Source organism: Cyprinodon variegatus, unplaced genomic scaffold, assembly GCF_000732505.1.
Source record: "Cyprinodon variegatus isolate N-32 unplaced genomic scaffold, C_variegatus-1.0 Scaffold390, whole genome shotgun sequence".
Taxonomy (NCBI): Eukaryota; Metazoa; Chordata; class Actinopteri; order Cyprinodontiformes; family Cyprinodontidae; genus Cyprinodon; species Cyprinodon variegatus.
The window spans coordinates 196,952-210,796 of NW_015150843.1; the positions used below are offsets into that span (position 1 = coordinate 196,952).

Sequence of the window (13,845 nt, forward strand, 5' to 3'; positions counted from 1 at the left end):
CCGTAGTAATGACAAAAAAGTTTAATGATTGCCATTGACGGTGTTTTGTTGCTTTAATTAGGTTTATTAATAACAAAATAGAATTTGCAATGAAACCAAATCCTGTGATAAGGCCATGAACAACACCACTATTATATGTTTTTCTATCCACCTTGAACAATGAGACGAGCACAAGTATGAAAGTACAGCAAAGAGCCTTTAATACTGAAGGAAAAACGGGATAACTGCACAAGGAAGCTTCACTGCATGCAGAAGGAAAAAAAATGACAAACACTGGTCTCTTCCACTAAGCTCCCTATCGTAAAGTTAAGTAGGAAAAAGTTTGCCAGAGGTTTGCACTCTTGGTCTTGTCTATTTATCTCATTACCAGCTTGCCAAATGTTTCTGGACTCCCAGCTTTGTATTAAATGATCTACTTCATGTAATGTACTTTGTAATTTCAGGGGAGATTTTTAATTAAAAAAATAACAACAAACAAAAGGAAGCTATCTAGGACATTGATCAGATTTTCTTATTAAAAATAAAACCAACCGATTGACAAAAACCTGCTTTCTAAAATGAACAATAAAAAAGGTATTCCATCCCTACAAAGATCTCAAAATCATGTTATTGTTATTAACGAAAAGGCTTTCTACAATTAAGGTGTGGGTGGTTAGGTTGCACACAAGGTGGATGATTGGAAGACAACAGCAGCATAATTTTATATGTCATCTTTGGTAAATAATTGACAGAGGAAAATCTTCTGGCTCCAGCAATCACAAAGCATTCTGTACAAAGCGGTTGTAACACTCCCTTTCCCAAGTAGTTATATCCCGTCTAAAAGGTTCCTTCAAAGAAAAAGGTGTATACCTCTATAGGGAGTCATCAGTTATCCCATAACCCTCAGGAATAAAGATCAGCCCATATTGTGTATATAGAAAAAAAACACATAATATTGCCTGGGATATACAGGTTCCATATGCATCCAATGTAAATCAGAACATTTTGGGAGGTAAGTAACAAGGCACTCCCATTAAATGATTTAGTAACGACTATGAAGTCTGTAAAACTGTGTGCTAAAGCAATACACACTATGATAAATAGTTGTTGTCTTGTATAAGAACAGTTTGGGCACCACATGATATTTCACCAACTTCAACTTTGAAGGGATGTGAGTGCTCAGCACAGCCAGCACTGATGAACTGTCCAAAAATGTTTTGGCAGACCGACACACAGCCTGAAAGGATTTGGTCCAGATTAAAGATTCAAATGTACTAACCCGTTTAATTAGAGGACTTACCACATTTGAAAAAAAATAACTTGATTAAAACCCAACTGCTATTGCAAATTACATCTAGCTGATGCTAAGAGTTTGATTCCTTTTACAGTGGGGGTGTTGATGCTTTGGAGATCAATAAACTGAGTACGTGGGAAATAGTCTTGTTTTGGAATTAAAAAATCCTGGGTTTTAAAGCAGAAAAACTAAATTTAAGTTTTTAATCACAACTGTTACAATGAAAAACATACAGAGATGTAATTGGGACTCATTTGTAACAAAGTTAGCCAAATGCAGATGTTCATGTTTTGTCTCAGACCTAATGAAAGGGACCTGAAACCAGAAAAAAAATCCCTGAGAGTTTGTAGTATTGGTAGGTCTTTAATTTCTTTTCTGTTTTTTTTTTTTTTTTTGGCTTTTTATAAGGAAAAAAAAAAATCTTAATTAAAAAATCGTACCTGACTTATCCCATAAGATTATCATCCACAAAGCCCTATGTAGCAGTGTCATTATTATTAGCTAGTATTTTTTTCAAAGTCAAAATATCACTACACTATCATAGTAAGGTGTAGATATATTAATTTGTATATCGAAACATATATGTTTACACCAACATCACTGCCTTAAAAACAAGAAAAATGTTTTATAGGATTTTTTTTTACTCTTTTTGCCAGAACAGACCCTGGAAACTGAGTTTAATTTATAGAGTAACTTTGTTTACTGAGGTTAAATTATTCATTTGTTGTTGTTTCTTTCAGGATCTAAATCACTTCAAATCACTTAAGTTTTATTAAAATCAGTGACAACATTTAATAATTGTGCATTTTAACAAAAATGCTAATGAGTCTTGTATAATTTTGAGTTAACAAAACATTTATATTTTGTGACTTTGAACTGATCCGGGAAGAAAATCTAATGACATCTCACCAAGAAATGTTTAGCACCCTGACATAAAAAAGGACTAACTGTTATGGTTCTCCCCTTTTGAAATTTTGAGTTTTTAGTTTTTAGTTTTCAGTTTTTGCTATCGAAGTAAGTCTGTTTTGTTGATCTTAGGTTTATTTTCCATTTTGTGTTATATTTAAGCCAGTCTTCAATTACTCTCTGTTTCCCCCTTGTGCCTGTCTCCTTTCCCCTAGCTCCCTTAGTTTCTGGAATGTATATTTCTATATTCAAACCAATCACATGATAAATTCCCTGACCTAAAAAAAAGGATTTGCCTCACTCATCTGTTTTTGGGTCGTCAATCAACCTCACCGCCCTTGTTGACACTAACTTATAATTTCAAGGTTAAAATTTTGCAGCTAGGTTTTTACCATGGAACATTTAATTCAGTCACCTTTCTGAATTAATATCACACTTTATTGTTGGTTTAGCACAGATTAAATTGAGGGCATGCAATGTGTCCCTAAAGCTCTTTTCACCCATTAGATGAATAACATTGATGGCCCCAGTACTAATTTCATTTGACCATTAAGAATTAGGAAACATCAACATTAATGTTTCTCAAAGGATTATAAAATCTAATCATGATATAGAGAGCATGCACAATAAATACCAAGGTCATGTGAAAAATTAATTTGTGTATAGCATAAGTTTTAAGACAATGAGTTTTCATACTAAAATGTATATTTGTAAAACAATTATCTACCCATGCCCAGTGTCTGCTGCTCTGCAAAAAATTTTTATCTGGCTAACATAATTAGTCACACTCCTCAGGACTGGCGTGTCAAGCTAATCTTTTTAGAAATAAGTGATCTGCTATCTGATATGTGAAATCAATCATGTGGTTAAATGTGCAGTTTACTAATGGGTGTAAACTCCCCACTACAGGAGCAGTGGCTGCATAGGCGGAAATAAATGCTAACCCAAAGAGCTCTGGCTGGCAGGTACTTAGAAACAGCTTTGCAGCCATGCTAACAAGAGTTAAAGAGATCTAAAAAAAAATGAATGGCAAAAATCTTACTTTCGTTTAATTGCATTTAATTTTATTTTTTCAACATACAGTTGTACTCGTGGTTAAAAATGGTGCTTCCATCGACAGCTGACATAATATATTTACTTCAAGCACATTACAGTAAGAGATTTTAAGAGGGGTAAAAAAAACTGTTCAGTAACAAGCAGGCACGAACAGAAGATACTTGCCTGTTATTGATTAGACTATATGGATAAATTCAACAATATTGACTGACGGACGGACGGCTAGTTTTCTTAATGTGTTGTTTCTGTTGTTACAGTTGGATATTTTACCAATATATTCTGTGATTGTTCCATTTACAATGAATCTTGAAAAATAATTGTATTTTTCATATATATATATGAATTAGGAATTATCCCAGTATCAAGACGTTATACTTAGAGTTTGCATGTTCCCTCTGGGTTCCCTCTGGCCCCCTTCCACTCACTTCTGCCTGACTTTGAGATTAATGGTCCTTAGATATGAGTGTGTAGTCCTTATGTTGTCTTGTGTTAAACTGGTAACCTTTCCAGGTTGCACCTTGCTTTACACCACTTGATGCCAGGAACAGGCACCAGTCCCCTCCTCATTCTTCCTGGCCAGTGTTAATTTCAACTAAGGCCATTTAGGTTTTCTGTGCAGCGCTTCTTTTGATTTCTTCACTTGACTTCCCCACTCTCTTTGGCCTTTTCCGACAGATTCTGAACCATATGATAAATAAGCTAACCATATCTACCCTTTCCACATTAGCACATGCGGTTAAAACACACAAAATCAAGGTATAAAAATATAAGTATGGTAGACAAATGATGCAACTTGAACAAAATAAATATGTTTTTGGGGTAGTTTGCTCATTTTACAAGCTGTTGAGCAAAGCTGCAATATATGATTTTATTTTTTCTTGCTATCACAGTGAAAAATAACGAGCTGAAGTTGGCAGGTACTTTTCATACTTTCATACAGCTTTAAAGCCCACTCTGCTTGCCCAGGCAAGGTAACCTACCCTATACTTGCAGAATGAGTTACATATTAAATGGGAATAAATCTCAACCATGGATCAAGTGGCTAGGATTTTTTTACTTTATTCTTGGTTAAATTCTTTTTTTTTTTTTTTTTTAAGAACGTGCTCTCAGAGAAAAAACAAAACAAAATAAAAACTTAGAGGACAAAAACAGAAGAACAAAGCAATAACAAAACATCTGTAAACAAACAGAGAAGAGAACCTTCTTTAATAATTTTGGGCAAATAACCCTCCATTCAAAATAGCGTATCCAGCCAAAGCAGTTCATTCCTATCAATGAATCAGGCAACCTTGGAAGCACTTTAAAGCTACTTGTATATTTTCCATGTTACAGTTTCTAAAATGTAAGTCACTTGTTTCAAAGTTTTACTTCAACCAATAAAATAAGTTTTTTAATTTTAAAAAGATCAACAGAATAGAAAAGATTTTGAAATCAGTGCTCAGTAAAGATCACCATGATTCCAGATTAATGTTAGTATTAGCTCTATGTTGAAAAAAAAAATAAAAACATGAAAACTCAGTGGGGAGAAAAAATTTGCCCTTTTAAAATTTGTGATTTAAAGCATATTCTATTTAGACATTCTATGTGACACTAATTCATTTGCACAAATATCAAATCTGCCCATCTGAGGGCAGCAACTTAATGCGTTTAGGCATCTAGAAATGGTAAAGAACCAGTTGACTTTTTCAGCCACAATCAACCTTTCGGTTTCTCTGAAACTGAAAAACTGAAAATTAATATCAAAAAAGAAAAACAAAATGTCTTGCAAGCAGAATTTGTGATGATTTGAAAGGTTTTGTGGATGCCATAGGTCAGGAAATAATTGGTAGGCTATTTGGAGATGACAGAAAGGTAATAATAGCTTGAGTATCAAAGTATGCAGAAAACCATTAGTGGAGGCATAGCATGCTGACCCTTAAGGAAAATGGGCTGCAGGAGCAGATCTTAATCCAAAAGTAATCCTTTGGGATGTGTTAGAATAGGACACTTGTATCACAGATGTGCAGCTGACAAATCTGCACCAACTACATGATATGATTATTTCCATATGGACATCAAATAAATTAGAAATTGTTGGATTGTAGCAGTTTTTTTTTTTTAGAAAGAAAGAAATTATGTTAAACCTGGTAACAGAGGAGTTACCAGGTTTTATATAAATTATTTCTTGATCCAAAGTTATACATTTGTTTCAAGAGGAATTGTTACCATTTTAGCCTCAAATGCAAAACCTGACAATATAGAACAACAATGAAATAATTTCTCTATCAAAATGTTTGTTGCTTGGAAGAAAAAACAAAACAAAAACATTTTTATGCAGTTGTTTGTAAATGTGTTGTGCAAGTTAAATACTAAATCGTTTCTGCATTCCTGCAGCAGAGATAACATAACTTAAGGAACAATGTTATAAACTTCGTTCCAGCGATGTTATTCAGTGTTTCATCCTCTGTAGAAGAGCTACATCTAATAACATTTTTGCTTTCATCTCTGCATAAATAAAATGTTACTTGATGCTTAATGACTGAAATGACTGTTGGGTAACTTTTAATGTCAGTGTTTGCTGTCATCCACTTTCTATTATGCAATCCCTCTGTATTCTGCAACTACTTTAGTTAATTGGGGTGGGGCATTTTTCTCAGATCTGGGTTCTGACTTCACAGCTAATCAAAACAAAGCACATATTGCTGGGAAAACAGTGACCCAATGCAATGCATTACATGCCTGCTTTTCAATGCATATTGTAGTTCTAAAGTGGTAAGACACTCTTGTGAGAATAAATTCATTAAATCCTTAGTGGTTGTCAACCCTGGGTTTGCAGTCAGTTAGCATTAATTCTGCTTTAATGACTAATAGGTACAAATGAGGCCAAATATATATTTTTTTCATGAAAGGGATTTGTTAGATGCAGCAATTTCTTACTTAGAAAACAATACAGTGGTTGCAGAGCATCAGCATTACATCAGTAATGTGTTTTGATTCAGAGAGAGCAGTTAGTATCAGTTCAGTACAATTAACCTAGCAAGACAGCCTAGTTTTAATTATCAGCCTAGAGTTGATAATTAAACTACACTTTAATGGGTTAAACTTTAAATAACCCAATACTTACCACACACACACATCTACATACATGGAATGGATTTAATTTTCTCATTAACAAAGATAACTTTACTAAATTGTTGCTGTCAAAAAGTCTTCCAATCAAACCCAGTATAACATGTATAATGAAAATGTTTACCAAGCTGAATGAAATACATTTAAACAAATTTGACCAAATGTTTTACTTCAGATATAACAGAAACATAACTGGAAATGTACCTATTAGACTGTGTAGTTCAATTGCCTCATAACAGAAACAAAAACAGAAGAAAAAAAGGAACGAAACAAAAAAGTAGGAAATAAATATATATGGCATGGAAATAGAATAAACAGGAATTAAAGAAGTGCTTTAAGATTTTATACTGCATACAGTATGATATATGTTTTATTATGTCTCCTTTACCTTTCCCCTAAAGTTAAATTCTCTACACACAGTCAATTAGTGTCTTCATATTGTCAGATAATAATGGACTGAATGAATCAGAACAGAAGCCACTTTGAAAAAACATCCTTAAAATTAGTAAAAATGCCTTAAAATAAATTTATTTACCATTAATCTGAGTATGAAAATACAATGATCTGCCAATGGAATGAGAAGTTTTACCCTTAAAATAAGATAATTAGATATTGCCCACTTGGAATAAGAGACTGTATTTTTTTTTTTCTTTTTTAAAATGTAAATTGTCTTATTCCACTGGCAATTCTGCTTAATTCAAGAGAAAAAAGCAGTTATTTTAGGACAAAATTACTTGTTTTGATTTACATTTTCTGCAGTACAGTAAGCCTTGCTATCTGGCTTGTAAATATTATTTCATTTCCATGTTGTTTTTATAGATATTTTTTATGTGGATTTTATAGCAGAAGTGAGTATGAGAGATAAAAGGTGCTTTTCTAAGTCTGTCAGAGAGTCTGTCAAAACAGATTGAAATGTGTACCAGTTTCACAGTATATTTCTAGATACATTTATCATCAGAAAAAAAGACAATCTAAAGTTTAATTGATTCAGGATTTTAAAAATGCTAAAATGCCTACTTTGTTTTATTTTTTTTTTCATTTGTACTTCTATCTTCAAAAAGAAAATATGGCCATTGCAGAAAATTGTGCAGGCTAGAAGGGAGGTAAAATGATGAGTGAAGACAGAGGAATGAAGGTCATCACGCAAGGAGGCCAACATCTCAATCCATTATAGGAGTAGTGAAATGTGAGAGGCACATGAGGCACAGGCTGGACACTGCTTTTTTTCTTCGCACCTCCAGCTCCACATATCCTATCAGCTTTTCTCTCCATCATTCTCTCTCTCTGGTGCTTACTCGCTGTTATTAATTTACCGTGCTGCATATAATTACAATCACACCCTCCGTTACAGCTTAGTACAAACAGTGTGCCTGTGTTGTGTAACTTCTCCCTCTTTCATGCTGCTGTTGTTGGGTCGACAGAAAATGTATTAAAAATCAAGGTCAATCACATTAGATTGAATGATTATTATTACACATGAGAGGGGAAATGCTTCTACGAAAACACTAGAATTTACCGTGAACAGGTAAGAAGCAATATGCAATGTAAATGGATGCTATAAAGAAGCCGAAAATCAGCTTTCCAATGTTAAAATTGTCCACAGGTGTGACAGCCTACACTAATGAAAATTAAAGCTTGTTTTTCTTTTTCACACTGCCTTTATGTAATTATATTTTGCAGTGAGCTTGTTTTATGTATTCCATACCAATTTTACATAATTATCTATCTTTTGATATGAACTTTTCTTGGCATCTATGTGCACAACACTTGTTGAATGTGTACAAGTGCTATACAAATGTATTGGTAATGACCTACTAATAACATGTCTTATTCTCATGCTGCCTTAAGTACGAGTTCTGTCTACACTGATGAGGGTTCAGTTATGTACCATAGTCCAAAGTGCTTTTAGTGGCTGAGGTTACAGGTTAGTTTGTTTCTGAATATTTCAGCTAATAATTATCTAACCGTTTAGGGGCTCTTATTGACTGTAAAGAGTATAACCTTCATTTTAGTACGCACATAATATCTATCAAATGAGCACATCAATTATAAAATCGCAAGCATTGGAGAAATAATTGGGCTTAATTAAAAGATATGTATAGTTATTGATTATAGTTTTTAATAGCAACAAAAAAGTAGAAATTACACTACATTACTTACTCTAATGCCAGCATATGCATTCTTGATGTTTGACAAAATGCCCTCCATTCCTTGCATTGAGTCACAAATAAAAATGCTGTTCACATACAAAAGCATTCTTTACCAGATAAAAACAGTATGAAGGCAGCTTTACCATGTTCCTAACGGAGCATGGTGAGATAAATGTAGGTCTTCAATAATCTGTGTAGGTCACAGTTAAAGTTGTTTTTAAGTTCTTAATTACTTATCTGACTATAGATTCATGCAAGTAATCCAGGATCTTATTTTTTTCTCAACACACAGTTATCTGTTCTATCATCTTTCCCATTTTGCATAGTAGCCGAGAGAAACAGTAAAACCAAATTTAAAAGTTTTTTTTGTTTGTTTTTTTTTTTTCATGCATAAAACAATATCTAAATATTTTCAGTATAAGACAATAAATATATTCAAATGTTTCAGTGTGGCGAGAAAACTAAATGTTAGCGCTTCTGTTAGAGGTAGAAGGTAAATGTGTCTGATACTGTAAGAAAGAGGTGAAGATTACTCAAGTTAAATGGATTATGAATGAGGTGTGCTGGTGTGTGTGAGTGCATTTCAGCATTTTAAACGATCCGTTTGCATTTCAGAAGGATGAGGAGCTGGAGGAAGAATAATGGGCTCCACAACATTTGCCTGTCAACAACAACTGCTGTCTCATGTAATTGACCAGAATGTAATCACATTTCCCACTTATGAAACACAACCGGTATCGATTTCCACTGATCGGCCTTAGCTTTATGACAGGAAGAGTGACTAATTCCAGTCTTCTTGCTTTACTGCTAGGAAAACATTCTGCCAGCTAACACCCATGTAAACATCTCTCGACTAGTAACAAAGTGCATTACAACAGCACCAAGTGGTCATAATGTTATAGCTGATGGTCTCTATTTTAAAAATAACCAAGGTAAAGCAGATAAGCAGACAGGACGTTAATGTAAGCAACATGGAGAGTGGCACCTGTGTTGGAAAAAAAAACTACTAAAACCACCATCATGTTCATTGTTCCTATAAAGATCACAATCAAAAACGTGTGTTTGGCCATTTTAATCTCTTCAGAACAGCTTGGTGCTTAGGTAATGTAGCTCTTTGATAAAGGTAGAACACTAAGGCCCCAAGGGTTATAGCTAGTTTGTCATCATCACTTACATTTTCCCCTCAGTCATCCTTGGAGTGTTAAACGCATAATTAATTAATGGAAAACACTATTTAAGGTCTGTTGTATTGATAATAGTTGAAATTATCTTAAAAAGCATTCAAACAGAAACAAAGGAAAAGCTGGTATGCTTTATATTAAGCTGCAATCCTAAATAAAGGATCATAAATAAATTGCTTTCTAGTTTTACTGAATGTAAATAGCAGAAGTTTTGTGTAAGTTTGTTTTTTTTTCACTGTAATTTTCTTTTTTAGGTGTGTCATATGTTTTCTATTTTCAAGAGTGGCTGAGAGAAATTGGCCTCTGTGTACTGACGTATTTATACCCCAAGGCAAATGGAAGTCATGGGACACTAACTAAATGTTCTTACACACCCTTATTAATTTAAACCAACACTGAAATATACATACACATTTTTTTTGCTGTTTTTATTCTATACACATATATACTCTAGATAGCCTAATATTTGTGAATCCAATGATTTAGTTAACTGTTTTGTTAAAAAGGATCTTTCCCAATTGCACAGCTACAATGACCTTGGAAAAGTGACAACTGCAAGGGGTGCCAGCATCATTTTGGGTGTTTATTTGCAATAAGACAGAATAGCGCACTATTGATTAGATTAGATTTGCAGAAAATGACATCATGTTGAAATACAGAAGGGACATCTAAAGACCCCTGCCTAATTGAATAAGCACAAATACCGTGTGATAATATAAAATAATCATAAGCATGCTCCAATATTTGTTCCAAAAAAGTTTAGACACAGGAGAAAACAAAAAGGTATTTGAGAGCCAGACTAAACCAAAAACAAGTGATTTGTTTACACCCTTTCTAAATGAGAGAATGTCCCAAAATTCTACCAAAGCATTGTGAAAAGTGTGTGGAAAGATAACCTAAAGGTTTTATCCAATTTATAAGGTTAGAGGGGATTCTGTAATGTATGGATGAAAGGGATGTTAACTCCAAATGATAATAACAACCGTATCACCCGTGAACAACAATACAAGATATATATATATATATTGATTTAATATCATTATTTACTATTATGCATCTTTGTATACAGTGTATCTTTGTATCTACTGTACTTATCTTGAAGTATAAGTGCTTCGTGGCTGGAAAAAGACAATGTTTTAGAAATGAAAGGTGGTCTTTAAGAAAATAGGAATGACAGAAATTGCCAATCACAATTTTTTTTGGTAAGATTTATGCTGTAGGTTTATTTAGAGCCTAGAGTGTTTAACAGCTGAAAGGTGTGAACCAAGTGATCTTCACACAAGGAGATGTATATGTATATGTGCTCATAGAAACTATAAGAGAGAACACTAACTTTGATCAGTTATGTGTAACCCTACAAAAAAATGAGTGTACAATTTGATGCCAGTCTCTCCCATTTTTTTCTTTAAAAAATGCAATAAATCAAAATATTGTTGTGTTCTTTAAGGGCAATCATGTTTTTTTTTTCAGGTCAGGATAATTGAATACACAGAAGCACATATTTTCAAATGATAACAAAACAATCAAAACACACAACAACTCAAAGATTTTAAATAACGTCTGGATCAAACAGTTTTAGAGATTTATTATTTATAGTTTACTCAGACACACTGCCTGAATCATAACAATTTTAATGTAAATGGAGTCCAAGTAGAGAATAAATAGAAATACACAAAGGTAAAGCAGTATTGATCGACAGAGATTCTTTCTGACATAAAATCTGTCCCAAGGGGTGAAACACAAAGATATATTTCACAGGCTGTAAAGTAAACCAGATAAAATGTTTCCAAGAGTCTGCTTACTTCTGTGTGGATTTTAGACCAGAACATTAGCCTCTATTATTGCCCTGTTCCTCCCCATGTAGTCTCAGACTTTGCTAAATGATGCCAGATACTTTCATCTAGATAGACAAATAATACATTTTTTGAAAGGCTTATTGAAATTTCCTGAAGACATGTTTACTATATTTTATTGTTAACATTTACAATCTTGAAGAAAATTATTGAAACATAAAAAAAAAACTGTCCTTCAATTTCTTATGCCATAAAAGCAGTTTGTTAGGCAGCTTAAAAAGGTGGTACAGTTGTGCCGTTGCCAGGGTTGACAGGTTCTTATCTGAGCTGTGATTCTATTTCTTAGGTCAGTAGCTCATTTAGTTGTTCTTGAATCATTGGTGCTTGGTACCTGATATCAGGGGGGTTAATGGTGGTGCCCTCATCTGACCTTGAATCTTCGGTTACCATTGACATAGCTTGCATTTGTGAAACTGTGAAAACCGCTGCCATTTGTGGAACCCTGAGCAACTAGGTGTTAAGCTGTTAGTTCAGAATGTGGGTATCGAAGCTTCCATAGTGCCTTTTTCATAACCACATTGGTCAGGGTTACTGGAGAAGTAGCATTCCAATAGTGCCCTATTATGTTCTCGTATCCATTGTCTTGTTCTGTTTCTGTAATGTTCAGAGAATACTTCTGCAACTGTTAACATGTATGTTGGTTTTTACTTTTACGGAGCAAGGTACTTTTAATTTGTCTGGAACAGATTTCTTTTAGAATATTTAAAAAAAAAATAAAGATTCAAAATAAATATTTTGCTTTCTAAATTATCACTTAGTAAATTTTCTGTTTTGATTTATTTGAATTACTAGTTTGCATTTATCATTTTTTTAATGGAAGGGTATGTAAACTTTCACGCACTACTGCATATAAACTTATCCTAATTTTAATCGTTTTTTTCTATGTCATCAAATGTGTTTATTGGTTGGTATTCATTCCAGCTAAATTCTTTCAAAGCCTGAAAGCAATGCTGAGGGTAATTTACACACTACGCTCAAAAGCTTCCAGAAAGAGTGCATCAAAGGCTGTTACATCCTGCTGCTTTTGTGCTTTAAAACCTTATCTTAAGATGAAGCCTAAGCATTTTCCATAAAAATAATCTCTGTATCTCTGTTAACCCACATATTTCATGCCTGATAAACACATTTACCATATTTACTCTGTAATATCTGGCTGACCGTAACTTCAACAAGACAACACAGAGGGTCTGGAATTGACAGCTGACCCTTTCTTGTGATAATCCGAGTCATGTGAAGCAGAGTACATGCAAGGCAGAGATGCACAAGATAACACAAATCATGAGTATGGATGGTTCACTGAGTTTTGCAATTAAGAAAAAGGAAGTTGTGAATTACATGGTAGGGGAACAACAGGGCACGATACAGTGTGCAGACTGAATCTTTTTGAGCTGTAATGCAGTGGAATGTAGGACAAAGTGCAGACTGTCAATTTCATGCTGTGAGACTCAGACCAATAGATCAATCTCACCTCTGTGCCAATTAACGGAGGTCTTACAGACAGAGTCTTATCATGTGAAGCTCCCTGAAAACTTCACCTGATCAAACTGCTGCTGAAAAATCCCCAAACCCTAATAATGTCTGATTTTAACGGAGCAAGCTGTCCAACCCAGAAGGCCCGTATTTGAGTGATGAGTCAGAGCTTTGTGGTCGCTCCACTTTGCGTCAGAATTATATGAGATGTAGGTCGCAGGAAAAGGGATCTTCGGCTTCACTGAGAGGCTTACATTTTTCATTTGATCCAAAGCTGACTTTGAATTGACTATGAAGTCAAAGTTACGTACATCGTTTCCTTTTTCTGGTAAAATAAGCATCATGTCATCTCATAGGATAAAATTGAGATATCTGCTGCCATTAGCATTTATTTTATATGTAAACTGATTTCGGGAGATATTTTAGCCTGGTTAAATCTAAAAGAATCAATTTAATAAAGTGATTCCAGAAAAAAATTTACTAAATTAATTAAATTAACTTTACTACTAACTACTGTACTTAGTGAACTGTCTCACCTCTGGATCTTTAAAAAAAACATTATAAAGTCTGCTTTGGTGGCCTTCCCAAATGAAATCATATGGACTAAGCAAAATATACTTTAATTTCATATTTTAGCATTTAATCAGGTTTAATCAGGTTAGGGTTTCAGGTTTACTACCTTCTCCCTGAGTTTCTCAGCTGTATGGATCAGGAGTAAATCAGAAAAAAGTGAGAAGATATCACCATTTTTTTTTATCATTTTTTTATTCATAGAAACTCGGTAAATAAATATGTTCTGCTAAATTAAACTGAAGAGACAGCCAACCTGTATATAATTTTGCAAACAA

At 33.8% G+C, this 13,845-nt stretch overlaps 1 protein-coding gene across 1 annotated transcript in view; it reads right to left on the minus strand.

The window, feature by feature from the left end:
• Positions 1–13,845, minus strand: part of gnaz (guanine nucleotide binding protein (G protein), alpha z polypeptide) — a 43,392-nt gene that overhangs the window by 17,024 nt on the left and 12,523 nt on the right. The gene's annotated exons all lie outside the window — the stretch shown is intronic.